This window comes from Rhea americana, unplaced genomic scaffold (assembly GCF_003343005.1).
Source record: "Rhea americana isolate MKP2758 unplaced genomic scaffold, rheAme1 scaffold_177, whole genome shotgun sequence".
In the NCBI taxonomy this organism is placed as follows: domain Eukaryota; kingdom Metazoa; phylum Chordata; class Aves; order Rheiformes; family Rheidae; genus Rhea; species Rhea americana.
The window spans coordinates 260887-288797 of NW_028185894.1; the positions used below are offsets into that span (position 1 = coordinate 260887).

Below are 27911 nucleotides of genomic sequence, written 5' to 3' on the forward strand. Positions count from 1 at the left end.
TCAAAAGGTCCAGGCAGAGGACTCCACAGAGAAGCCACAACAGAGGAATCTCTAGGTAAATTCACGCTGGAGGCCGGGAGGGATAAAATATCCGGGCTCAAAACTCGCCCAGGGCCTCGCTGCTGTACCGGAGAGCGGGTTTGCCCTGTGAGCTATGGGCTCAGTCCGCGGCACCCAYGAGGGTGGTGCTGCCCCGGGGCCCTGCGGGCTCCGTGCGCCTCCGGAGACCTCTCCTGCCTCCTCGCGGGGTGACCGACCGGGAGAGGGCTCGTGTGCTGAGGCCGAATTCGCCGGGTTATTTCTCTGCCCTGAAGACAGCGCCGGCCCTTGAAAAGACAAAACTCCTTGGCTAAAGCATGGGGGGGGGGGAGAAAGCAAGCCCACATCCTTTCTTCAATATAGTGCTTCCCCCATGCCCTAGACACTTAATTTCCCTCCTCCCCCCCCTTCCCCSCTCCACCACCACCACCATTCTGAGTAAATTCAATTTGACAACCCTGCTAATTGGATAAACGCTGCTCCCCGCGCTCCTTCAGGGCCGCTGGCTTTTCTTTTCTTGTTTTTGGAGGGCGATTGTGGCTGTTCTTTAACACGAATTCCATCTGCTTTATTTCTCCCCTGCCCATTCAAGACCCCTCCTGAATATGGATGAGGGCTGCAGCCCCCCCCACCACCTCCACCTCCGCCTCCCCCTCGCTGCATCCTCGCCTCCCTCCCTGTCCCTTTCTCCTTCCCCTCCCTGCCTCCCTCCTCCTCCTCCTCCTCCCTGCCTTCTCCCACTGCCGGGGACAATAACCCCCCTCTTCCAAAACACGCCCCCCCCCATCTCTCACCCCCTCCGCCCTTTTCCCTTTAGATAAACACAGGCAGTGTCAAGTGTGAGGGGAAGGGGGGAAGGGGGGCGACTGCCAGTCAAGCCCCGGGCCCTCAATGCAGCCTGGAGGCCTACCCTAATCTGCTGCATGCTTGCCATATGGGAGCTGTGTTGCCCTGGGAAACACTAACAGGCAGAACGGAGCTTAATAGAGTCCATATTCATTGTAATGCAGTGAAATGGCTCGAGGGACTATTGCCCCTTGGGTCTGTTTTCATTCTTCTGGTCCCCCTCTTTCTTTTCTCTCTTTCTCTTTTTTTTTCCCTCCCTCCTTCCCCCCCCTTCTTCTTCTTTTTTTTTTTTTTTTCCTTCCTCCTTCCCCCCCCCTTTTTCTTCTTTTTTTTTTTTTTTTCCTTCCTCCTTCCCCCCCCCTTTTTCTTCTTTTTTTTTTTTTTTTCCTTCCTCCTTCCCCCCCCCTTTTTCTTCTTTTTTTTTTTTTTTTCCTTCCTTTCAAAAGGACGAGGTCCCTGGAGAGCTCTAATCTGGAGAGGCCGGGGGGCTCCGGGAAGGGACACCACGGGGGTAGGAGCGGGAAGGGGGCAGGGAAAAGGCGAGGTGGTTAGGGAGGCGAAGGAGAGGTGGAGGGCGAGAGGAAAGCAGCCACTAATAAGCATGCAGCAGGCCAGCTGTCAAGATGCTCCCGGCGCTGCGTGGGGCGCAGAGCGCCAGCCAGCGCTGGCACCGCGGCCGCCAGCGGGCTCCTTCCAGGGACGCGCTCGCCTCCCTCCCCCTGAGCGCCTCTGTCCTCATCTGCTAAACACGGCACACGGGACAAAAAGGGCGCAGATGGAGCGTGCTGCGCAGCCTCTTCAGAAACAAAGTGCACCTCGGAAACAGATGTTGTTGCTGCAACAAGCCCGGAGCTCCTGGCTTCTCCCTGGCTCCTTCCCCAAACGGCACGATGGGGGAAGGCAGCCGAAGGCAGCCCTGTAGCGGTTGCTAGAGCTGCCCCTGGGGCCAGGGCAGGACACTTCGCTGGTTGAGACCCTTTTCCGAGATTCAAGCCAACTTCAATCCCAACCTGGGAGAGCAACCGTAGATCAACTTTTCCCCTGCATGCTCTGTCCTTTTCTTCCTTGACCCATTTGAAGATTCTTCAACCTTTCAGCGAACATCCGAATTTAAAAAGCTGGAAATGCCCCCAGAGAGTGAACATCTCCAGCATTTACAGAAGCAAGTGTCAGGGAATCAGTAAACCTTGCTGAATTCCTAGTTCTGAGACACTCTGAGATCCCAAGCAAGTGCACACAGGTTCGTAGCTCAACCTACCCTGCTCACCAAAGCTGGTTTTGGGAGAGTGGTCAGCATCACCTCGTAAAACCGTGATGTAGCCACATGCTTGTAATCACTTATCTGCTCCGAAGAGTTTCCAGTTTGCCTCATGCTCATGGCACAGCCAGAAGGTCTGACATACCTGGGCTTTGCAACGGGACAGCATCACATCTTTGTGATGAGAAACACCGCAGAGAATGAAGCACAAAAAGGGTCACCTATCAACACAGATGTGATGTGTAAAACATCTTCAATCTTAGATGCAGGTGATTTACGGCATTGCATTATTTGCCTATCAACTCAAGCATCCCATCTCTTGCTATATAAAAACACTACCCACTTTATCATTCATATTTCAATTAAACCTAGAGATCATGTCAATGCAGTCAGAGCTGCACAGATGTGCAGTGACAGATGCTGTAGAAAACAAAAACCAGCCCATGCCCTAGACAGTTTACACAACAAGCTAGGAAGACTAACATCAGTTGAAGATGTTTGATACAAAGGGTAACAACATTTACCTATTTATATCTTTTTTCTGTTCAAACAGATGGAGCAAAGGAAGCAGTTCTTGCCTGCTCATGGCCGTTTGTTTTTGCATTCCCCAGCTTCACTCCGAGGCAGTGTAAGAGATAGGCCTGCATTTTGTAGCTTTGCAGAGACTCCGGGTAGCACTAGACAGGCCAGTTAAGATGTCAAGATGACTTCAAGACTGCATAGGTTACACCAGAGGCAATTCCCTCTGCCACTCCCAGCCACTAACCTCAAGCCAGGAAGGTGTAATGGTAACATCAAACTTCCCTTTTGTTCCTCCCTCTCAGCCTTAGAAAAGGGGGATTAGCGAGAAATAAACAAGCCCTTAAAAAAAAAGGGAAGACCAAAAAAAAAACCAATTAGTGTAACCTCAGGTCAAGAGGCCTGGAATAAAGTGCACCTGAGCAAGGCTCATTCACCAGTTTAGGTTAATGGGCTAGCCAGGGTTGCATGAACTTGAAGGATGGGTGGCAAGAGCCCTCCAACGCTGCTGGTGCGCTGCTCAGCCCCCTACGAACCCAGGGCAGGCGTCAGGTTGTTCCCCTCCCAGCTGCAGTAGAGGAGAGCCTGGCAGAGATGGGCACCTCCCACCAAGAGCCCTCATCAAGAGCAACCACACAGATATGCTTGTGGCTAGTTTACAGTCAGAGCACTGCTTTTTTTTTTCCATTCTCATCCTTTCCAAGCAAACAAAACACCCCCCCAAAACTTGAAGGCTGAGGCTTTAATTGCCTGCTGGGTTAGGGAGAGGTCAGAGAAGAGGCAGGCCCAGCACAAGGAGAGGAAATAATACAGGGCAAAAGCTCTATGAGGTACAAAAGGAAAATGGGAAATAAAAGTGGCAGAAAGGAAAAGCCAGGAAAATTAGAGATGAGGAGGCCAGCAGGTACAGAGAAATAGGGGAGCTGGGGATTTGTTTTATTTCCTTATGCTGCTTTTGTTCTTGACTGCTCCGGGGCAGATCTCTCGCTGTAACCAAGTAATGACAGGGCTCACCTGCAGCGTGGGAGCCCATGCTCCAGTCCTTGCTCTGCCTTTCCCAAAGCAGGGCCATGACCTGGGATTGCCACATCCCAAGCAAATCTCACTCTCTCCATCCAGCACTGCTGCATCTCGTTCAAATGTCAGATACTCATCAGACAAGGCAAACCACTCCTGTTCTCACCAAAAGCTCCATCCTCATCTACAGCAAAAGCTTAACTGGCAGATGAACTTCCATAACATGCTCTGTTTCCAGTGAAACAGCATTTTTCCCTAGCAAGTGGGGTGGCGTGCACAGCTACCTGGCCCTCACCCTGTTGCGTGCGGGGAAGTCTCACGCTGCCCGGCCACAGCGCTCCACCATGCTGGCCAGGACAAGCGTTTTGTCACCGATGTGGCCGCAGCACTGTAAATCCCGCAGCCTGCGCTACCTAGTTATCACCCTGCAGCCTCTTGGTAGCTCAGCCACATGGAGCAATCAGCCCTGGGCTGCAGGTTTCTCTGGGAAGGAGGACTACAAATCACGATACAGGAGTGACGAGGCGCTGCCCCGAAGAGGCTCATCCCCATTTTCCTGTCTCAGCCACATGACACGGGTCAGGCTTACAACAGGACAGACAAGAAATATCACAGTATCCATTCTACTATCTATGGGTAACATACTTCTCTTTGAGAGCAGAATTCATATAATATTAACCAGACCACAGAAGAGCAGTGTACCAGCTGAATAACCCTGGTTAATAAATGCACAAAACACTGCAGGATCACCTAGGTGAAAAAAGAGCACTACTGCCAGCTCCAAGCCAGTTACTTAAGCTCCTGACCACAAAGTAAAGGCAGAGCACTTACTGAGGCTTCTGGAAATCAGACCTTTTCTTCATATGTTTAAAGACGGGCTACGAAACCGTCCTTTGAGATTCAACTTTAAAAAAAAATCTTTGTCTAGGAAGAACAGAAAACACTTGATCATGTCAAACTAGGAACAGTAATAGAGTGAGATAGAAGTTTGAAGAAGGAAAAAAAATACACAAAACCAGAAAATCCCTGAGATTCTGCCAGTGACAAGCTATTAAGCTTTGTCTCAATGGAGAAACTTTCCTTATGGAGTAGAGAGACTGCCCTTTTTTATTAAAAAAAAAAAGCTTTTGAGGCCTCTTTCAACTCTTCTAGTGTTTATCTGGGGAGCAGAGGCACCTACAACAATTGTAGAGTTAATAGGAAATGACCACATTTATTATAAGTCAGTCCCACAGCAGATTATCTCCCAAAAATAAGGCATCTAGAAGCTCATAAGAGGGCTTGATCCTGCTGCCTCTAAAATCAACGTGATCTTTGCCATGACTTGAATGGGAGCAGGCCCAGAAATGGCATTAACAAGTGCAAGACTAGTTTAACATAGTTAAAAATCAAAATCCAGAAGAACATACAAAAGAGACAGGACAAAGTACTCACCAGTAACATCAATACAAAGTTTAATCCCCAGATGGCTGGCTTTAGAGACATCCCCATCACCACCATAAAGAAAAACTGCCTTCCAGTTTGAACTCCTTTCAGCAACAACTTGTTGCTGGGATGCAAATGAGCACAAGCCCATTTTTCTTTTCCTTTGAAGATCATATTTAAAAGATTTGTATTTTAAGTTTGGAATAAATGGAAGTTTTTTTTTTTGTCTCCATAGCTGTCACTTAAATGCTTTTCACTAACAATAATCACTTTTGTTATGAGAGCAGGTCAAAAGCCTCTAGGACTCTCTGCTGGAACAAGTTTCCCCTGGAATACATGTCACTACAGGAAAAAAAAAAAAAAGGAGGGGTGAGGGGAGGAGAATGACACTGAAGACCAGCAAAATGAAGAGACAGAAATGACTGTCTGCAAAAGATGCTCTGGGTAGGTACCAAATGCTGAGGTGCAGTGAGGGTACAGCCCTCCAAGACTCAGGGCTGAGTTTGGTCCTTGACTACCTCAGAGCCACCCAGGCTTGAAGCAGCAGCAGCTCTGTGCCCAGCACTGCACTGGCACCTGGTTGGGCTGAGCTATGGGCCTTACGTGGTGTTGCAGTCAGCACCTGATGCTCTGCCCTGCACTGTGCTGCCCAGAGAACCCATAGCGAACCATCTGGAGGTGAAACATCATGAGATGTCTCTTATAGTAGTATCTCAGTGAAGCAGAGAGAACATCATGCTCCACAATAATAAAAAAAAAAAAGACAGAAAACACAGTGCAGTAACACCCCGGGCTTTACTCTCAAGCCTGGGAAGCATGGTTTACCTGCTCTCACTCAAGCCAACAGCTACAAAATGCAGTTGCTTGCAAAAGTCAAGGACAGTGGCCATTCTCTTATCTGTCATTGCCACAACCAAGGTGACAGCAGCTACTTGGCAGGAGCACGCGCACGCAGACAAGACCCAGTTGCAGGCGCAGATTGCAGCTGATGATGCTATGGCCCTGCACAGGCTAGTTGTCGGCTCTCCTCCTTGCCCTTTCACACTTGTGTCTGTTTTGAGAGCCAGAGAGGGTGCGAACACGGCACCAGAGGCACCTCCCTGGGCTCTTCACACAATAAGCACCAGCAGCAGCTCCAGCTGCAGAGTTTGCTTTCCTTGACACACAGTTTACTTTCTCCATTCCTCTGCATCCCGCCCCTGCCACTTACCCCTCACTCCAAAAAGGCTCTCTCGAACAGGCTTAAGCTTTAAACAAATAAGAGTCTGGAAAGCAGTGGCCTGCTCCCTCTCTCCCCCTGCCTCCACCACAGAGCAATAGCGCAAGCGGAGCTGGCAAGCGCTGCACACGCATAGAAAACAAACATGTGGAGCAGAGCCAGCTGTGAAGTTGGATTTGGCATACGCTCTTTGCAAAAGGCATAAAAGTGCATAGGAGAAGGGAGAAGTGGAGAAGTGAGCAGAATGGGGTGAGCTGGGGATGCTGCTGCCTCTAGGGAGGAATACGACTGTATTAAAGAGCCCCAGCACACACACACGAGAGGCTGTACATACAGATACAGATCTTGTTCTCTGCATGGATGCAGAGGGATGAGACAGACCTAAAGCAACATTTCCTGAGCTATCTGGGAAGATGGGGAGCTCCCCCACTCCTTTCCTAGGGAGTTGAACTGTTGTTGCACACTCTTGTCCCCCTCCCCCCAAGCAAAATTAGCATATTCTGATACAATATGTGGAAAATAAATACACTCTTACCTTCTCATGTCTGCAATGCTGCCTCCTCCTTCTGAAGCTGCCTTATTTCTCCTCCCTATGCATGCTATGCTCTGAGGTATATATGCCCGGGGGGGGGGTACATGCCCCACAGTGCAGGAAATACTTACCCAACTTCCTATCCCCTCAACTGAGAATTACATACGTTGAGGGCATGTACTTACCCAAATCCTTTTCCCCCCACCCCACCCCTCTCTCGATTGGCTATGAAAGGATAGCAGGCAAAATATTCCTTCTCTTGCACCCAAGCACACAGGGGAACGTCAGCATGTGTATTCCGCTGCTCTCACTGGTACAATCTAGCCAAGGGAATGGCATTCGCAGGCTTTAAGAGCGGAATTACTATGGCCTTACATCAACCCTGGATCCGTGCAGGTTTTTCCTCCCTTTCTCTCCTCCCAGTCATCTCCATGCAAAACTAAACAGAAGCCCATGCAGTTTACCTGGTTTGGGGATAAAAATCCAGAAATTTACATTGCTTATGTATGGTTTCCACCCAAAACCATAAACCAGCCCAGGCTATCTTGTAAGGTTCCTCAGCTGCGTTTGGAGGTGGTAGCAAAGTCAGCAGTGTCCTACCCGGTCTTGGGCTTTGTCCAAAACAGGCCAGCAGCTGGACAGATTAACAGTCCAGGTTGACCACTCACACAATGTGAAGACACATTTTCTTCTACCTCCTTACCATCCATGAAACAGTAAGAGCTTTCCCTTCTCCAGACCCACCATGAAATGCTTGTGCCTCAGCATCACTCTAAACCACTACCAAAATGACAAGAGATAACATATAGATCATCCTTCCCGTGAACTGTATTATGGACACTTGATTGCAACTAGAAAACATAACTTACCTTAGAGGAGTCTTGCAGCTGCCCCCCTCCCCTTCCCCGCCCGATGGAATTTACTGGAGTGCCAAAAAAGTCATGGATCACCCAAGATAAGGTGATGCTTGAAACTAGCCAACCAAACTACTCTGGTCCCTTTACTTTTGACAGCAAACTAAGCTTATCACAAGACAAGGAGGAGGCCCAGAATCATAATAATGAGGATTATGATTCCACATTTCTGGAATCACTTCTTTATCTGTTGGACAAAGCAAACTCCTGGCCGTAACTCAGCTTCCCAGGTTGCAAAAACAGGAAAAGCAAATCCCCACTCTGAACGAGCAGTAACCAGATGAACATGAGTCAGACAATTTCAGACTCCCAGATGAAAAGTGCTAGACAGGTATGCGGCCTTATTATTTATATTGCTTCCTGGTAGCCCCAGGATTTCTTGATTAGTAAAATACATATGTCAGCATCCTGGGCTTCCAGTTTCAGTAACTGAATCAAGCAGGAATGGGCACGCTGACTGCAACAAGTGTGTATGGGGAGGGGGGGAACAGAATTTACACGACACACAAAATACACTGATTAAAGGAGACAGCAACCAAGAGATTATTGCCAGCAGAGAGCAGGACAGTTCAGCGAGGTTTGTCAGACTAAACTCTCCATAATCACAGACTCCAGGGAAAGTGTTTATCAAGTAAACATTGAAACACTCAATTGCCAAGAACTAAGTAAATGGAGAAGAAGCAGCAACAGAGTCAATGTGGCACCATTTGCAAATGTCTCGTGGTCAGCTGTCAGAGCCCAGTTATGCCGGTTCGCAGGCACTAACAAAGCCACGGGTCTGAGCAACATTAGGAAGACTCAGAAGAAGCTTAGCTGAACAAGCAGTAATTCATGCCTTCAAAATACTTTTATCCAACACAAGATTTGTTTATACGTGGGTACAATGGAGATTTTCCTGCAGCATGTTCATACTAAACTGACCAACTTTGGCAAGTGAAATGGAGCTGAACTCCATCCAGGCTTAAGGGAGTCCTCCTTGATAATGACTGTCCTGGCCTTGATAATGCTCTGTCATGGTAGTTACTGTGCTTACAAGGAACCAGAGACCCAGGCCAAACACATCACAGATTTAAGGGCAGGTCCACTGATTCCAGCCGTAAAAGCAGGAGTGCTTGGTGGCACCCAGACTGACAGGACACAAGTCAGATGCATCCGGAGACAGTGCTGCTGCAGCTTACCCTGAGCTGCATCCGACATAGCTATGCTGCTCCCTGGCCCAAGCTGGCAAGCCAATATTGTGCTGGGCCATGTGGATTTACCAGCTATGGGGAATGGTATAGTAGATGCTGTGAGGCTGCACAAAGGTCAAGCCACTCTACTTGTTTTATATTTAAGTTGGCAAGAGCCAGAGAGCAGAAGGAAAGGGAATCTTAAAAAGCAAAGGAACTTTCTAAGTCAATAGTCCCCATCATTGGAGCAAGGAAGGGAAACTAGTCTTCCAGCTCCCACACATGTACCTATCTTTTGGCCAGCACTTTCCATCTATGGTTCACAAGGCTGCTGAAAAGGGTGTGCGGATGACATAAGGGGTCCACAAAAAGCGACCAAAAAACCCCGCACGTTCAGACAGGCTGCTCAGTCAGGCATGAACATGAAATTTCCAACAAGGTGCACTGAGCTCCATAGGAAAGTATTCAAGAACATACATTGTCACAAAATAAAGCTGAAATCCATTGTATGGGATCACAAACATGCACCTTTTGTCCACGTGCTCCTATTCCCCCCTGCTTCATCCTGACAAGTGACACTGGTTATTTTCAATCTTTACATATCAGACTCCTCTTGGCTTACTAGACAGATATGTGCAAGACACAGGGCATGTTTTAAGGTGAGCATCAGATGTATCATTCCTCTTTCTGTCACTAGTCACCCTATGCACCTACAGTGGTGCTGCGGTAACCACCCCTCAGCATGTCTGGGATCAGCTGCACTTACTGGAAGAGGCTAAAATTTCACGTGCTGCAGCAGAAGCTGCTGGGCAGAGGAAGGCGTTTATGGTCTGCAGCCCGAGGTCACTGACACCTTCTTTGGAGCTGAAGGTTGTGTTTACGTTCAGGAGGTTTGTGGGGGGATTAGGAAAGCTGTTTTCTCTCTAACTGAACAAAAGGGATTGTGAGAGTTTGGAGGGCCAGAGAGGCTGCTGGTCCCTGCAAAGAGAGGGCTTCCAGGTTTAGTGGCAGTGAATAGTGACTCTGCCTGGGTTTATACAAAGGGATTTTATGCATTTTTGTATGCAGCACTAGTTCCCCTTAACATCTGGGCTCTGAGGGAGGTGGGGTGGCCTGTCTGGGAGAATCTCGTCCAGGTCAAAGAGGCTAGATCTCCATACCAACAAACAGTCCAATATCAAGGATCACACTCCGGGGCCTTTTAATTGCGAAGGGCATGAGCTCCTCTGGAGTCCTGGTACAAGTGCTCCAAGTATTTAGAACCTGGAAAACAACTTAATAAAGAGATCCTGTTGCATTAATTTTCCCTTCTGTTCCCCTCTTGTATCCTCACCCTCAGTACCGCAGCCCTGGGGCAATTAAATCAGCAGCCTACACACTGTGCAATATTTATGGCCCAATGCAGTTGCCAGTATAGCAGAACATGCCTATGGTCCCCTCCTCCAGCCCCCGCAGCAACACGATTTTGCAGCCCAAGAGCTTCGCTGGGAACAGGAGGAGGCAGCACTCCCAGCACTCCCACCAGCTAGCCAAGCTGTCGGGCAGCAAGCTCACAGCAACCCCTGCCCCAAACCAGTGGGTGCTGGGGCTTGCTGCTGCCCCGGTCCCAGCAGCGCCCCCTTTCACAAGGCTCCCTTAGCAGGGGGTGCCCAAGGACAATGTGCTTCCCAAGTGTTTGACACATCAGGAGGCAAAAGTCTTCTCTGCCCCTGATGGGGGACGGCCATAGCAAAGCTGAGCCCCATCCCAAATCACACCAGGTGTTTCTGCAGGGCAGGAAACAGAGCACAGCAGGCCCAACTCTCTGCAAGGAAAATGCTGACTTATTTTAAACAGCTGACACACCGATTCTGGATCCTCACAGATAAACAGATGCAGATTTCTCATCCATTCACTATGGTCTCCACCAACAAGAGCCTCAGACAGTCATCAGTATTTCACCAGAATGGCAGGCTTTTGCTTGGGACCATTCAGGTCACTTGGGCCAAAAAACACAACTAAGATTTTCCCTGCATGACAGAAGGGGAATGACAAAGAGTTAAACTTGGGATAGCCTCAAAATGTTCTTTGCTTTCTGAAGCGAGACTATCTTTGGCAGTGTCTCCATCTGGGAAATGACATCCCTCCCTCCCCTCACTTCCCCCTCTTCTTCCCCCCTCCCTCTTGAGCTCAGAACAAAGCATTGCACTGCCCAACATGTTCCTCAACTGGTTTCATCTTGGTCCAAATGCTTGTTGTGTTTTAACTCCTGCCAAAAAGAAATGCATAAAAAATAATATAAAAACAGGCATGTGTGGGGCAAGGGGAGAGGAAGCAGAGAGAGCAGAGGAAGTCATTAAAACTGAATCTTGATTAGCTACCAGTAGAGGAGAAAGGAAACAGTGGGGAGAGGAGAATTTTCTCTTGTGATATCTCATGTCATGTTGAAGCTAAGACCAACAGGCGAGAGACAAGTCAGCCTCCACACAATCCCCCATCTAGTGCTAAAACTAATTTGCTTGACCTTCTGGTCTATGATGTGCCACCCTATCATCATCATCATAAGAGACATCACCTTCCTCAAAACATTTTCCTATCACTCACTACATACATTTTTTAATCACTCTCATAGCCACAGCTCTCCTAGCTGGCAGAAAAACAGTGTGTCCGCCACCCTACACTTTTAATGAGTGACAAGAGTTTCCAAGTCAGACTATTTTAATGGAATGATTGTTTTTTTGTATATAATTCTTTAAGCCAAATAGATTGTTCTATGACCTGGAAAAGTCTACTGTCAATCTTTTATACCACCCTACACTGAGCCCCTGTCCCACTGAGCCAAGAACAGGCACAGCTACCTCTGCTGATCATTCCCAAAGTTGGAAAAAAAAGCAGGAATGAGCTTTCCCACAGAGCAAGGACAAGTGGAAGCCATTTAGAAGCAGCCCAATGTCCCTTCCAACTCCTCTCCCCCAACTCATTCTGTTAGTGCAAGGAAAAGCGACACATGGCATTGCATAGGTGCACCTGGCAGGAATGTAGTTACTGGCCCACCAGCTAGAGCGGCCTTCTCCCAGGTTCATTCAATGCAGGCGCTGCTCAGTGGCTGAACCCAGGTTCCTAGTGTTATCCCTCTTCACCATTCTCTTCCCAGGGCTGGAGAAGACCAAATGCTCTTACACACTTCTGCTATGCTAAAGGGCTGCACTTTGTGTTCCGGGGTGGGAGGCAATACTTGTCTCCTAATGCAGCACCTCTTTTTGCGTCAGTACCAAACCACACTCCGAGCCCTTGTCCACAGAGGGCTGGAGGATGCAGCACAGCTGTCCAGCTTGTGCAGTCATTGCTACCTCTGCTGCCAAACAGAAATGCTTGGCCATGGTAAAACCATAAGGCATTCTAGAGGAAACTCAGCCTGCAGGGGCTGTTGGTACATGGTCTATAGATAGGCTAGGTGGGCCAAATGAAAAGGCCCAGATTGGCTCTATCTCCCAAAAGAGATCTCTTCCCCTCGCCCCCCCCCCCAAAAAAAAAAAAAAAAGAAGAAAAAAAGAAAAAAAAATCACAGTGGTTAAAAAAGCCCTTAAAAGCAAAACAGTAACCAGTTCAATCTGAGAGTCTGTCAGTGGTGAATCCATGGACACACAGAGGATGTTTTTGGTTCCCTCAGTACAAAGACCCTTGGTTTCCCTCCTCCTCATATTTCTCCATTGCTGGTGCCAGAGACAGTTCAAGGCTTTGCAACAGCACCCGTAAAACTAAGCATTGCTGTCCCGAAGGCAAACAACCAGCTCCAGGGGTTGCTCTCTCTTTGAGAGGCATGGGGAGCCCTGAAGAGTTGGGCAGGCCAAACCCGCTGCTCCTGGAAGACTGCAAAAGGGTCACCCCGGCAGCACTCCAGCAACTTGCTGCCCGCCAGCGGTTCCCTCCACGGTTTGGCTTTCCCAGACATGACTTCGGCTCACAGGCAGCAGGGCCATGTCATTTTGCTTCCCTGGGGTTTGCTTACACTACAGCTGGCACTCTGTGACATGTCAGATAGAGGGAGAGATTAACTCCTTTTTTAAGTATCTCACTACTGTTATAATTTTAAACACAGCTGGTTGAAAGTTTCTCAGTAAAGCCATAAATAAATAAATACTTAAAGGAAATTTCCTGTGATCTGAAAACTTCACCTACTGGTCTAGTCTTTATCAAATGAGGTTCTCTCTCTGGTATGCGTAAGCTCACTTGCTTTCACTTTCTCTCCTATAAGGATCAAATCCATGTAACCATTTTCTTTTCAAGATTTCATTGCCTGTGTTGTCTCACATCTTAACACCAAAGCCCCCTTTGACCCATGTGGTAACATTCTGGTCCTGCTCACTGACTTTTCATTTTTCTCTTAAGAGGCAATTCCTCTTCCCAAGATCCAAAGATCCAGACACTGAAAACTTCTCTTAAACCTGTCTGCAGAATATGTCTTTTCCTGCTTCTCAGGAGAGAGACAGAACACCTCAGCCAACTGCTACTCTGATATTTTTTTTCCTTCTTTTACAGCTCATGCCATGTCTCATTATCTCTCATTCCTCCATCATAGCCAACTTGCTTTAGAAAGTAATCAGCTTCTACAACTGTGGACAGTTTTCCAAAAATCACCATCTGTCACAGCATTCTGCATAAAATAATTATTACAACAACACCCAACATCTTCTATTAGCAGTCTGTTAAGGAAAGAAAACGGTCACCTATCGCTGAGTAAGTGTGACATGGGAGGCAGCACTTTTATTCTAGCCCTCTCTGTCTGCCAGTGGCAGACAAAATTTGTTTAGCACTGGCTGTAGAAGACTTCAGAGTTATATAAATAACAAATAATATCTTGGGTCAGCTGAGAAAGAGGCCCCCAAGTATGAAGCTCAGCCCACAGAGCAATGGAAGTGGTTGCCCCCAAAGGACACCTTTCTACAGTACTTCTCATTTACCCAGGATGGGGCCCATTCAAATTCCCTTCAACCTTGGAAAGGATGACTTGGAGCTCCCACCCTCTTCACTCAAATGCCAACCCACTCCTTCCGGCACAAAACAGGAAATAAATTAATGACCAAATTGCTTCCACTATTTTTTCCAGGCTATTGTTATGTGACTGCATTTGGAAGTAAGGGAGCAAAAAAAATACATGACTGTGGTCAGTGTCTGTGCTAGATTAGGGGAAGGGGAAAAAAAGAACAAAACCCAACCCTTGACTTAAATGCTTAGTCACTTTTGGAGAAAACTCTATCCAGTGAAGGGACCAGGAAGACACTGTGACAAACCAAAAATCACTCACTAAGCACTTGGCCTTGAAGGGCTGATAACAGGAGAAGCAGACCAGAAGGGAATCAACCATTCATTTATTAAGGTTTATTGTTCAGCACAAGAAATCCTTAAGAATCCTAGCAATGATCTAAGCTAAGAAGTCTACTTCTCTCTCATAAAGGACTAAGATGCTTTTGTGCTGTTAACTGTTTTGTGGCTCCAGAACACCTGCCTAATGCAAGAGATGCCTCTGCTTGAGAGGTGCTAATAAGTTTTCACAGAAGAGATCTTCAGAGATCATCCTCTCTGAAGACTCACTCAACAGAAGACTGGGAGAACACAGAAAGCCTCTGGTATTAACTCAGTTGTTTACTAAGGGAAAAAAATAGAGCTGAGTTTTCTTCTCCTCCTCCTCCCCCCCCCCAAAAATATCTTGCCCTTACATTACCTGCCCAGTAAAGGAAAATAAGGACTATTTTATTGACTTACTTTCTACAGAGACTTCTTCATGACCTTACTATAAAGGTACTCTACACAAGTATAACAGAAAGACACCCTCTGCTTCAAGGAATTTGTCTCTAACTGCTTGCAGAGACTATCAATGCTTTCTTGGAGAAGAAAAGCCTGGCTTTCCCATAGCACCAAATGCCTCCAGAAGAAACTTCGACTGTTTAGTGCAAAGTCACCAGTAGAACAGCTCAGTCAATGCTTGCCTGAACAGCATCCTGATCTATAGATTATGTTAAACATTGTCACTTGTTGCATACAGACTACACATGCAGTATTAGAAGTGGAAGGGAATACTTTCTCCCCCCCCCGTAGCAATGGGAACAAGTCTCCTACATAAAGGAAATCCAGTTTCAGAATTATCTATAGGGAAGTTACTGACCATTTCCTAGTATGGAAAATACCATGAACTCTTCTAGGATTGGGGGAAAAAAAAAACAAAAAACACAAAACTGCTCAGTTTTGAGGAAATGCTGTTTCATGGTTTTAAATCCAGTTCCACAGCTGGCACACTCTGCCATGCAATGGGTAAAGCAAACTGCTCTCAAAGGGTAACATCTACAACGTGCTTTGGGATTTAATATCTCTCATTAAAGAGATAAGCTATATAAACATAAACTGTAACAATGGGACAAAAAGCAGCTTCCAGAACTCCCTCTGCAAGCTTAACAGGGAAACAATGATAATTTCCCTCTACATTTCTTGCCAGCTGAAGTTTGTCTCTTTTCCCCTCATTTGCTTTGCTGACAATGAACAGCTGCTAGGAGCATCCTTCTTTGTGCAAGAGGAGGACGAATCCAGGGCAGCCTCTGGGCCTTTGTACCCCCATTAAAGCCTCTGGAGAGTCTCTGCTCCTGGCCACTAAAAGCCACAGAGAAACCTCTGCCAGTCATATCTATTGACTACAAAGGTGTTACACGGAAAATGAGTTTTGTTTTGCAGCCCTCATGTAAAGGTAGGATAACCTTTGGAAACAGGATGTGGGGAGCTTCTGGAAGAGGCAATTTTTTGAGGTCTGCCCCAGATGTGCCTATTTAAGGGTCTTTATTTTGGGTTCCTCCTCCTTAACTCTACCTTACTTATTACCAACTTTTATTTATGCGCTTATTTAGCATAAAGCTCTGGAAGCACAAAGCTTGCAGCTCCTAGGCAGATCTACCTCACTGTGGCTAACAGCCAGCTGTGGGTTTTTGGCCTGTTGCCTAGTTGCCCCTTGCACACGCCATGACTGCGTCCACCCTCCCCACTGAGGCACTTCYCTGGGTGCCTAAGGGGAGACAGGTCAACACTAAAACCTCTGAGACTGCAAAATGCTGGGAGATTGGAAACATTGGCAGAGATCTGAAAAATGTTGTATTTGAACCCCAGAGCTCCAATCTGCCAGATTGGGGGGGAACAAGTGAAGGAGAGTCATGGTTTTCCTGCTGGGATAGGCCTGTGTTTATCCAGAGCCACCCCTGGTGAGGCTGCAACCCTGCCTGCCATGGCAGGCAGTAACTCTGCCTGGGCGAGGGCTCCTCAAACCTGCTCCGACACGCCTGCACCGCACACTCGCCCCCGAGGCGGCAAGGGCTGGGAGCACCTCTCCGGCAGCGGCAGCGGGCTGGCACCTGGAGAGGCACCTCCAGTTGTTCCTTATCAGCCCTCCCGAAAACAAGTAAGGACAGGGGCATTCGGCATAGGCCCAACAAGCCTTTCTCAGCCCCAGCAACTGCTCTTGCAGCACAAGGACCTCAGGCAGAGAGGGTAAATTAAAGCCAGAAAACCGGGAAGCGGAGAGGCGCGAGGCCCCGGCGGCAGTCTCCACATCCTTTGGGAGGCAGCACACACTGGGGAAACGGGCACGCATTCGCAGGCTCAACTACAATCCAGTTCACCTTTTCCTTTGTGGAGACTCATAAAAATGCTCCACTGGCAAAGGGAAATGCATGTGAACGCTGAGAGGGAGGGAGAAGTTATTTTCACTATGTATAGGGTAGGGGTATGTCACAATCCAATTTTTTTGTCCCCTTTCTCATCCCACAGTCTAATTCAGCTGGATGAAAGCAAAGGCAACAGCTAAGTTGGTGTGATCCAGCAGTCTTTCATGCATGGGGAGAAACCTGGGACCAGAGAGCAGAGAAGAAAAAGCCATAACTGTTGCAGCTGGCTGGCATCTCCCACTGCTTTTCCACTCCAAAGGCACTTAGCCCAGGAGAAGCTGGAAGGGCCCAAATACCTCATCTAACATCTCCTCTGTAATTAAATTCTTCAGCTTGCAGAGGGCAGCTCAGTCACAAAACTGAGGAGTCCTGCTTCAAATATGATCCTCTCCCTACAGAGCAGGGAAAGGCGTCATCTCTTCATCCAACCACAAAGAGCCCTTTGCAACAAAACGCCATTAAAACAATATGTTTCAAAGCATTCCTCTATGCAAAAACCCCTCAGACTGCAGTTCAGGCTGCTACTTATCCAGCAGCAGGACACAACCATGAGCAGCCCCACAGGAGAGCTTGCCTGCAACTCACAGCAGACAAGCAAGTGCCAGCGGAGGAAGCCTGTACAGGCCCCATCCCCACCTGCTTCCCAAAGCAGTGCTATCAGGTCAAAAGGCAGAAAGGAGGAGGGGGGAGGGAATTGCCGAGACGCTGGTGAGGCAACTCTATGCCCTTGAGAGATGGTTCCCAGTTACCCCATCAAGCCGGGCTCTCAGGCCAGCTGTGCTCGTGTTCTGCTGTTGGTGTCAGCAGCTCCATCTTGGGCTATACACAGGGGTAAGAGTTGAGTTAGCATTTGTGTACCCTTGTGAGTCCTCAGCAATATATTCAACACGGTCTTGCACTCTCAGGAAGAGCAGCTCTTTGTATTTCTACAGCTCCTCATCCCTCCTCTGCACAACCTAAGGTACTCCTGGACTGACTGTGCAGAGGTGAGTAACTAGAGGTGTCTGGGCCACCACAAGAGCCATGTACCTACCCTTAGTAGCATCTGTTGAGTTCATCCTTGGCCTATGTAGTATAAGCCAGTGCCTCCAGGGCAGGAGGAGCACAGTCCCGGATCATCCCAGAAAGGAGGTACGCAATATTTACATAATGAGAACGTTTTGCTTGCAGCATGCACGTTTATTACACTGGCTCTCTGTTCAACCAGCTATCTTTCAAAGTATGATGCCGCAACTTGAAAACTAGCTGACAGGAGAGAATTAAAGCCATAGCTGGCTTCCTTCCTTCCCCTTCAGCCAGGCGTTCCTGCTCTCCACCTGCCATCGCCCAGAACCCAAGCAGACCTCTTGTTCATTTGCCTTCTGAAGACAGACACAAATTTCAGTCCTGTGAGACGAGCAGTTTGTCTCAGTTGCAAGGCATGCCACAGCGGCAAGACACTACAAACAATTTCTGCATGGCCAAGTGCCCCCATTCAGGCAACCAGTTATTGGACCTTTGGAGATACCACTCTTTACTGACTGATGTGAGCCGAGAGCTAATAATGAAGATGAGACCTTGCTATGGACAACTCTAAGCTAAAGAGAGAGCTCATAGGCAGAGCAGCCCTTCGTGAAATCCAAGCTATACTTAGTTTTGACCTCCTCTTCTGAAGAGGAGGCCTAGATGGAGAATAAAGTATGGGGCTCCCTATCAAACAACATGGGGTTTGCACTAAGCACTAACCCTGACCTGCTGAGTGACCCCAGGGCACATGCATCCTTCTTCATGCCTTGTTTTTATCTCCTATACTCTGCTTGCCTTACTATTTTGAATGGGGATATAGGAACTGTTTTGCATTACAGATTAGCGTAGTGTCTAACATAGCGAGGTCTCAGTCCTGGTTAAAACTTCCGGACACTACTGCAATACAAATAATAATTTAGGTTCGGGATTATGGTGATGGAGAGTGATGGGGTGGCAGGTCTTTCTCAAGGTCTTCATCTGGGGAGTCAACGTCAAGATAAGTAGAAGTTTGTTAAATGCTTCAGCTCTGCAAGAAGTGGGTTATGCTCACATTTTTGTGGCTGTTGAACTTTTTGCTTGTTTGCTTGGTCACTAGTTTGGGAAAAATTTCTAAAAGTGGTTCTTTGAAGTGGCTCAGAGGTTATGGATGTCCAAAGTTATCCCAGGGGGCACAGATTTTAGGGCAAAGCACATGTTAGGTGGTCAGATGTCAATGATAAACACAACTTACTATTTGCTCTAGATGTTGTTCTATTTGTGCTCCAATTTCCTCTCCTTCCCAAATCAGCAGTCCAGGAAATTGTGATGAGAACCTGACAAGTACACAACTAGTGAGTATGTTCCTGCCTAATTTACTACATTATGTTAATAGTTGACACTTGCTCCCAGGAAAGACAGCAGACTTCATAATGCAATCAGCAGATTTGTACTGCATATTTGCATACCAGGCAAATACAGCTTAGTCTGACAGACTAGCACAGATGCTAAAAGATAAAGGGCTGGCTTGTCTTGGGCTTGTGAATAGCCATAGCAGTGTAAACCATGATGCTCTTCCCTAACATTTCCCCAAACTGGCTACTTGCCTCTCTGCCAAGAGGAAGTAGGGTCAGCAAACACACAGCTGGGCTCCAGCTCCATATGTTGGTACTGATTCCTCTTCCTCAGCAGCCGTCACTAAGTTAATGGGCTGCAGGGCCATCTAGAAGAGCTGATCATGATCCTGAGACTGTCTCCCTCTCTACTGGCAGGGCAGTGATTTCTGACAGGGCATGGAGCTGGGTATACCAGGATCTTAAACTACCCTCACAACATTCACCAGAGCTCAGGTTGCCAGAAATGCAGGGTCCTTAAAAGCAAGTAGCCCTTGAGCTACTTTACATGCCTTCTCTTCGAAGTTATGAAGAAGCTCAGGCATGAGTCAGTACACAACAAGGAACTCTGCTCCTCACCTGCTGGGAAGCAAAGGACCTTCTCCCTTCAGGCCAGCCTCAGCCACTTGAAGAGCAACATCAGAATGATGAAATGACAATGACAGACTCATCCTGAGCAGTCGCCAGTGTCCTGAGCAGTCACCACACCTCTCTGAGGTGTGCTCCATGCTCTGGTTTCTCATAGCTCTCTCACAAACTCCACAGGTGGCTGACAGCTACAGGCTGAATACCCTGCCCCAACAGCTGAGGGGTAGGAAAGTTCTCACAGTGACTCAAAGGCTGGTACTTATTAAACCATCCGCTTGCCAAGGGTCCTACTGCTGAGTCCAGAGGGAGATGGCCACAAGGTGCTCCTTGCTGGATTCATTTCCCCCTACAGCTGGGGATTTGGGCCATCATGATCTCCATCTCCCAGGATAGCTCTGGCTTGGGAGCTACTCTTCAACTCCTTGCAAGGCCAAGGCATGTCTGATGGACTCTCTATTTCAGAGGTGGCTATTTACATGCAGAAATGGTRGTTAGAACTAGCTTTGACAGCTACTACACTGGTGACAGCAGGACAGTCCCACAGATCTACTGAGAGTGACTTAGTACTTAAAAGCAAGGGGAGAGTAGGCTGGTCTCTCCAGAACACTCAAGGGACTTCAATGCACAGGTCTCACTGATTCTTGACTATGTCAYTAAAAAGTCACCCCAAGTACTTTTAAAAAAATCCCACGCAGCACGCTTTTGAAGGCATCTCATTCAGACTCAAACCCACCCCTTCGATCTGATGGGGCTTGAGTTTGTTGAACAAGCAGCTTTCCAAAGATAAAAGAAAAATCACATTCCCATCACCTCAGACGCAGGGGGCCCAAAGGAATCACTCATTGACAGTGGCAGGCTTAAAAGAAGTTGGGCCAACCAGTCGTTTTTACCACCTACAGCTGAGCAACGTGCAACGAAGCACTACCTTTTGCCCCAAAGGGGACTGCCGTCCAGCAGAGGGCTGGAGTGAYGAGAATGCTGTACATGTCAGCTGCAGCTCAGGGAGCAATTTGGGACAGAAGGCACTAGATGAAGTAAATAATTATTCAGCATCCAGAATATTATTGGCTTCCAAATAATTGTCTATTTGTGTGCATGCATGCACAAGAATCCTCGTTCCATGGTCTTTGCCAGTATATTCCCAGTGCTGTGACTCCTGGGGGACAAGGCCCATACTTGTCTTCAATCTTGCCTTTGGAACTCAAACACTAAGGTTTCAGATTTTGTTTTAAAAAACATTTTCTCTGGCAACTGGGCTGCTAATGGATTTGATGTTTTTGCTCTTGCCTCCTACCTACCTTTAAAAGCTTGGCGCCAAAGAGCTTCTTTGAAGATAAGGCCAAATTTGCAATTTAAGGGAAGGAACTTCATAAAACTAGACATGAAGCAATGGAAAGGAGGGGAGGCAAAAAAAAAGAGCCACTTCACTTGTTGAGATATACAGTGTACAGCACATAAGATTACAATGGCCTCTCTGTACCACCACTGGCAGGAGCCGTAAATCCACTGCAGCTGCAGCGCTACTACCTATGCTAGACTCCCTAAGGGTCACTTTCAGAGAGCAGCTCCTCTACGGCAGGACACCCAGCTTATCCTGCAAATCAAAAACATCACACAGCCCTTACAGAACCCAGATCCTCCTAGCACGCATGGGTGGATCCCCCCAAAGGGATCCTCAGGGGTTTCCTGTCAGGCTGCCAATGCCCCCAAGAGGCTCTCTACTGAAAATGAGCAGTGGTCCTTATCCAAGAGGTCTTTTTGATGGCCAGTAAACCCACGGTCTCTTGCAGTCTCCAGCAGACCTATCCTCAACACCACAAGGAGGCAGGGAAGTGCCACCAACAGGTTTTGCAGGTGGAGAGCTGAGGCAAAAGAGCAACTTGCCCTAACTTGGAGGGAAATCTGTAGTGCAGAGAGAATCAGACCTGCTCTCCTCACGTCCCAAGTTGGCACCCCAGAASCTGGCCATCACTAAGTGAGGTAGTTGCTCTGCCATAGACAAAAAGTATCAGGATATATTACAGTGACATTATCTAAGGAAGCTGCATTTTGCACATAAATGTTATATTCTAAGCAAGTGTATCCACATTTGAGGTTTATTTCTCTGAGACAGTCTCAGTAACTTTATACTAGCACAAAGTTTTCTCCACCATACTAACACAACACACTGATTCACAGGGCTCTGCCTAGCCTGTTCTTCTGTTAATGTCAGGGAAAAAAAGAACAAAAAAGGAACCTTGGCCTGATATTTGAAAGGAGGCAGCGCAGTTCTGACAGGGACACTCACACCCTTTCCCTCTCCACTCTCATGATTCAAGTAAGGGGAGAAGCGCCTGACGCACGGCCTTTGGACACACAAGCTTGTTTGGACTCGCTGACCTTGCAGCCAGTGAGCACAGYCTAGCATTTGGCAGGAGCCCTGGGACCCTGGCTCTGCGTAGGAGTATGACTTGCTGGCTAATCTCCGTGCCAGACCGGACCTTGGAGCGCCAAAATGGAACTGCCACTTGGGGTTTGGGGTAACTTACTGCTTATGCTGGGCAGAGAAGCTGAGGAGGAAAAGAGACTGGTTTCCAAGCCACTAGCTGGTTTTACAGACACATACAGAGCGAGACTGCAGCCCAGATCCTGCGTGATCTTGACAACAGTGTGTTTGCAGAGGGGCATAACACTGTTGTGTGGTTTGGACTTAGCCCAACCCACTGCACCATCGCAGGGTGCAGTCACAACCCTCGCGTCTAGCGGGAGCTCGGGGATGGATTTCGGTCACAGGGCAGCAGCCTCCTCAAAGAGGCTGAGCAGAACGCGAGGGTAAAGTTTGGCTCTCACCTCTGTGCTGGCACGCTGCCTACAAAAAAGGCGAAGAAGCTCAAGCACGTCCCACACGCTCCCTGAAGCACATTTCCCTCCATCGATCCCACCAGAGCCAAAATAAATTGGCACTGCCTTTAACTCAAGCACTCCTGTAACACACAACAACAGCCCTGAGAGCCCCTCTCAGCAACTGTGGCCCCACTGTGCCAGGTGCTGCGCCAACAAGTCCGTCAGGCACAGCCGAGCCTCTGATCCCATTTGTCCTTTTTTGGGGAGGGGAAGAAAGACCATTTTAATAAAAGGAGCATGCAAGATCCTCAGGGCAGGGATCTGTTGTTCCCTATTTACGTACAAAACACTGCACTGCCTATGGCAACTTCAGAACTGCACAAGCATTGAACGTTTTTCCCGTGCAACAAATAGCTTTCGGAGCTTCTCGGCTGATTCGTTTCCATTGCATTCGCACTCCTTCTGTGTTGACTTTCCACAAACATTCATACAGCTGGCTTGCAGAAGCACAAGTTTCTGTGAAAAGTAGTTTTTAAAAACTCTTATATGCAAGTATGCATACAAAGCAAATTCTAAAAGCTTCCCATCCTGCAAGCATTCCCTCCAGAAAATCAGCTTCAAGCATGTTATTCAGCCAACAAAGCAACTGTAATAATGTTGTATGATTGGGGGCCAAGAACTAAACCAAATACCGGGAAATAAAAAGATGTTTTTGCTACATTTCGTTAAATAATTACTCAAAATCCTTGTAGAAGAATGGAAGATAATATTCACCAGCATTCTACCCAAGGACCTGAAATTCACTGAATATATTATTCTCTTTAAATTATTCTTGTGGCCTAAGAACTGGAATATGTAACAGCCCTTTAAACTGAGACTGACCACAGGAACACCAAAATACACAACAGCAGGTTTTTCCCTCAGGATGTTTTTAGTCTAACCAGAAACAGGAAGTCTCCAAAGATTTTCGAAAAGAGCTTTTTTCCTTGTGGGATACACCATCCCAACAGTACTCCTGACAGTGCAAGGTTTTTAGATTGCGAGGTAATGGTTTAAACGAAGAGATTTGCAATCCTGATCCATAATATGTCAGCAGTAACACATCATATCTTCTCTGCACATTAAAGACGTCGAGGGAATTTTGCCTCATCTGAGGCACTCAGGGTCAGGCATGAACACGACCAATCTGTCATTATTTACGACCAAAGAAACTTTTGTTAACCCAGAGTTACAGTGGCCTCCTACTGCTTTAATTTCTTGTGGGTTGAATGACTAAACTGAGACTGCAGCCTGAAAACCCGGGAGGACAGAATTAATCTGAATCCTGCCGTAACGCATGCCTGCCGCACTGGATACGGCACCAAATGCTGGAAACGCAAGATACTTCCATGGTGCCACGTCACACCTGCACCTGGGCCAAAAATGCAAACCTCCGGTGTAGGTTGCAGGCTGTTAGCCTTCGCCTCCGCCAGCTGCCACTCCAAAGGGCCACGGCTACAGAAGACAACAGCAAAGTTTGTGTTGAGCRTCTTCTTTCCTCCCCGCCTTTCCCGGGACAACGCTCCCGTCAGTTGCGCGGTTCCTGAGCTGTGTCTATGGCTGGGGTAAAAACTGCAGCGAAACTCCAGCCTTGCCCCTCTCAGCTCACTCAGCCTTGCACCAAGACGTGCCATAAACAGTTCGGTGACGGGTTCTGGTAGCCTCTGGTGGAGCCACTGACACAAACCTGCTGCTGCAGTGCCCAAACCGTCAGTGTCATGGAAACCCATCTCTCTTCCTGGACTGTAACAACCATAGGAAAAGAGCATGTTTTTAAAGGAGAAAGATGCCTCCTCAGTCCTCTTGACAGCCTATGAGAGGCTCAGCAGGGCCCAGCAGGTCCTCCCTTTCATGCCTGTGCTCTGGTCTGAGAGAAACAAGGGTTTGTGCCTGTTAGCTTAGAAGATCCAGTGTGGACAGCAGTATTTGCCACTCCACATTTTTTACCCCATCTGTGCTGGGTATTAGCCTGGTTCTGAAACCGAGGCACTGGGTCGTGAAGGGAATTGCTTAAGTTCACACAGKGCACGTGCATCAGCTGAAACTTTAGCCCAGACATTTCTGACACCCAAGCTTGTGCTTCAGCCTTAAGAATGCCTTTCTTCCCCATCACTGATCTTCTCTCCTAGAGCCAGCGTAGAGGAAATAATAGGGTTTTTTTTGTTCTGTATAGTATTAAACTGACAGGTTTCTGTAGTCCTGAGGGTATGTGACTCAGGAAAAGGCCACGAAGCCCTGGCAGGCAGATTTGTTGGTAATTCAGTTGTGATCATTCAGTAACATAGAGAGAAACTACAAAAACTGAGGTCTGCTTTAAAACGATTAGATTTCTTAATTCAGGAAAAGAAGTTTCCTCTCTGCATGACTTGGGATGATGGGGACAAAGCAGGCTGCTCACTTCACAGCCTCAGCTGCAATGCTCCTGGTGTGGCAGAAGGCCACAGACAGCTCCTAAAGGCCCAACTCTACTGCTSCCGGCTATATCAGCAGCTATATCAGTTATATATACATAATTGTTTTATATACATATACATATATATATATATATGTATGTATGTATACAGGAGTTGTATCAGCAGCTTGAAAACACAGCTAAGATGGAAGTTCAGTATCGAAGAGCTTGGAAGGATCAGTCTGCCATCAGTTTTGAGGACAGCACAGGATTTCCAGAAGTGAAGGGGTCTGGGCAATAATTCATCTGTCTTTCAAAAGAGCAAAACTCCGAAGTGAAAGCCAAGAGTTTTGCACGCAAAGGGCTAGAAAGACATCTGCAAATATCAAGCACTGAGTTTCACTTTACAATGTTTGTAAGAGCAGGCACTCTGTGCTCACTGGGAATATCATGCCAGTACTAGATATGGAAAAGCTGTATTTTGCAGACCATAGGGAAATAGAGCATCTGCAAGACTTATATCCCAGTTTACTCTAAGCAGAGAAGAAATGTGTGTGGATTCAGCTACTTGTACTGGGAGATCTCTCAAAGAAAGATCTCAAGGGTGCGTACATGTATGAGAGAGAAAAGGAGAGAAAACTGAACTTGCTTTTCAAATCCGTATGGGACTGTTGCGCGTCCTCCAGTTGAACCTGCCTCATTCTCCCCAGTGGGAACTGCATCAGCAGGGAGGACCCCTCTGTATCTGACTTCAGCCCTAACAGCAAACACATACTGGGATCTTGTCTGTGTTGTACATGTACGATTAATCCCTTCAGTTGTGTATAAAGGGGAAGGTTAAAAAAGTACATAGAGCAAAACTCTATTTATTTCTCATCAGAGAATATCATCCACCCTGCAGGGAGCTCACAACTCTCTTAATTTTCCTGTTCCAGGGCGATTCCTACTAACAGGGAAAGTTATTTCACCTTCATTTCTCTAAGTCGCTCAAATAGAACCAATCTTCATTGCAAACCCTTGATATGTTTCTGCCAAAATCCTCCGTAGAGCCAGAAACCTCAATATCCAACCCATTAGAAAAAAAAAGGCGTGTGTGTTTACGTATGTATGTGTATTATATACATGCACATATATATCTATACATATAAAAGAACCCCCCTCTATACCCAGACACATTAAGGCAGTTCCAAAAGAAAAGAAAGCTAAAACAAAATCCTACTCACAAACGCCCACATTCTTTTAATATTTTCCATGACAGTTTTTGAGCCCATGGGAAAAGAAACTTTAATGGCTGATTGTGAATGAACGTATCAAAAAGACACTGTGGTAGCAATGTAAAAATTAAGGGCACTGGACACGAAGAAAATCAACCAATTTAAGAGATGCCTAGAATTACGCACACGCACACACTGTGTGCATGGAAGCCTGTTACCCCACTCACGTAATGCCGCAGAGAGGTCAAGAGAGTTTGTTTAAAACAAGCAAGAGCAAAAAACACCTTTACTAGACCTGAACTGCTTTTTCCACAATGTCAGTGAAATAAACACTTCGGGAATTAGAATTTGTTGAGGCAGTGCTCAGAAATACAAGATTTGTATTAAGTAACCTTTACCAGATGTGGATAACATTAAAAATCCAGTATTATTTTTCAGGGCAATTATCAACATCTTTAGAGCATTTCAAAAAGTTTCATTTGGATGCAGCTACAGCTTCCTCACCCGTTTTGTCCTCCAGCACATTTTCTATTTACAGTCAGCACCAAGAGGACCTGCCAAAGTTAGAGCCCAAACAGTGAGGTGCACGTGCATACATCCTACGGTATCCCACGGCGGGGTAGAAAATTACTTCCCCCAACCCAAATCGTGCGCCGGGGCAAAAAATATCTGACTGCACAAGAAGAGGACAAGGATTTTACTCACGGGTTACCCACCCACGCTTTCTTTGCAGCAGCACCAGCCCCTTCAACCCAGCGCCGATCAAAAATGCCTCTGCGTTTCGCGGGAGCCGAGTCCTGTCTGCGAACTCCCATCASTTTTTGACAAGAGTTGGGGCAACAGAAAGCGAGCGTCTCTTCCACTGCTTTTCCCTCTCCCTCTCCTCACCGCACGGTCCCTCCTCATGCAGCCGCCGGCGGCGAGTGGGACGGGGACACTTTGCCGACTAACTTTTGGGAAAGCCTTTGGCCAGCGCTGGAGCCCGGCGGTGCGAGCGTGCACCGGGCCCTCCATTAACGCCGCCTAAACCCCGGAGGGAAGAGCCGAGGGGAAAATAAAAAAGGAAAAAAAAAAACAGCCGAGTCCCCGAAATCCCACCTGCCTGGTGCAAAACGGATCACACYCTGGGGGGGCTCGGCGGGAGCTCACTCCGCTCTTGTCATTTCTCTTGCGTCCGGCGCACAGAGAAATCCCGCGCGGAGCCGCTTCGCAGCAGCCCGGGGAGCAACTTCCCAAACTCGGGCGCAAAGGTTTGCGGCTGCGAGGCAGGAGCCGACGGAGGAGGGGAGCCAAGTCCCTCACCCCGGCCGCCGCGGCTCTCCCCGGCGGCCCCCTGCGAGGCCAGCCTGCCCTCCCCCCCGCGCCGCCCCCTCTGCCCCGGGAGCCCTGCCACTCACCCGGGTCTCCGACGGAGCAGGACGGAGAGACACAAAGATGCGCAAAATGCGGGGAAGCAACAAAGAGGCTTAACTCCGGGAGCTGGGAACTTCCAGGCCGGATCTGCAGGGAATTCAGCACATACACACACAGAAAGAGGGGAAAAAAGGGGGGGGGGAGAGGAAAGAGAAGGAAAGAAAGAGGGGGAAAAGTCTTGTTTTTTGGGGGGAAGGGGAGGGGGAAAGAGGGGGCCCTTGCTTTGGGGGCCGGCGGTGCTCCTCCGCGAGCTGTTCGTAGGGGTATAGCGCGATACCGGCAGGGCTCAGGAGCGGAGGGGAAAGCAAGAGGAGGAGGAGGAGGAGGAGGAGAGCGGCGTGGGGATGCGGGAAGCCCGACCCTCCATATGGGAGACGGTTTTTGGATGACTGAACTCTCAAACAATCCCTGTCTTTAGCGGCTCCTGCCCCAGAGCCTCCCCCCCCC

General features: G+C 47.9%; 1 protein-coding gene across 3 annotated transcripts in view; it reads right to left on the reverse strand.

Annotated features, from left to right (window-relative positions):
- BOC (BOC cell adhesion associated, oncogene regulated) overlaps positions 1 to 27887 on the reverse strand; it is a 58664-nt gene extending 30777 nt beyond the window's left edge. For 2 of the 3 annotated variants that reach the window (XM_085301432.1, XM_085301431.1), the window contains exon 1: positions 27449 to 27887. The gene's annotated coding sequence lies outside the window, so the exon portion shown is untranslated. Of the gene's footprint in view, positions 1 to 18856; positions 18939 to 27448 lie in introns of all 3 variants that reach the window. The other variant, XM_085301433.1, reaches the window with a different exon arrangement.
- Between the last annotated feature and the right edge of the window lie 24 nt (positions 27888 to 27911).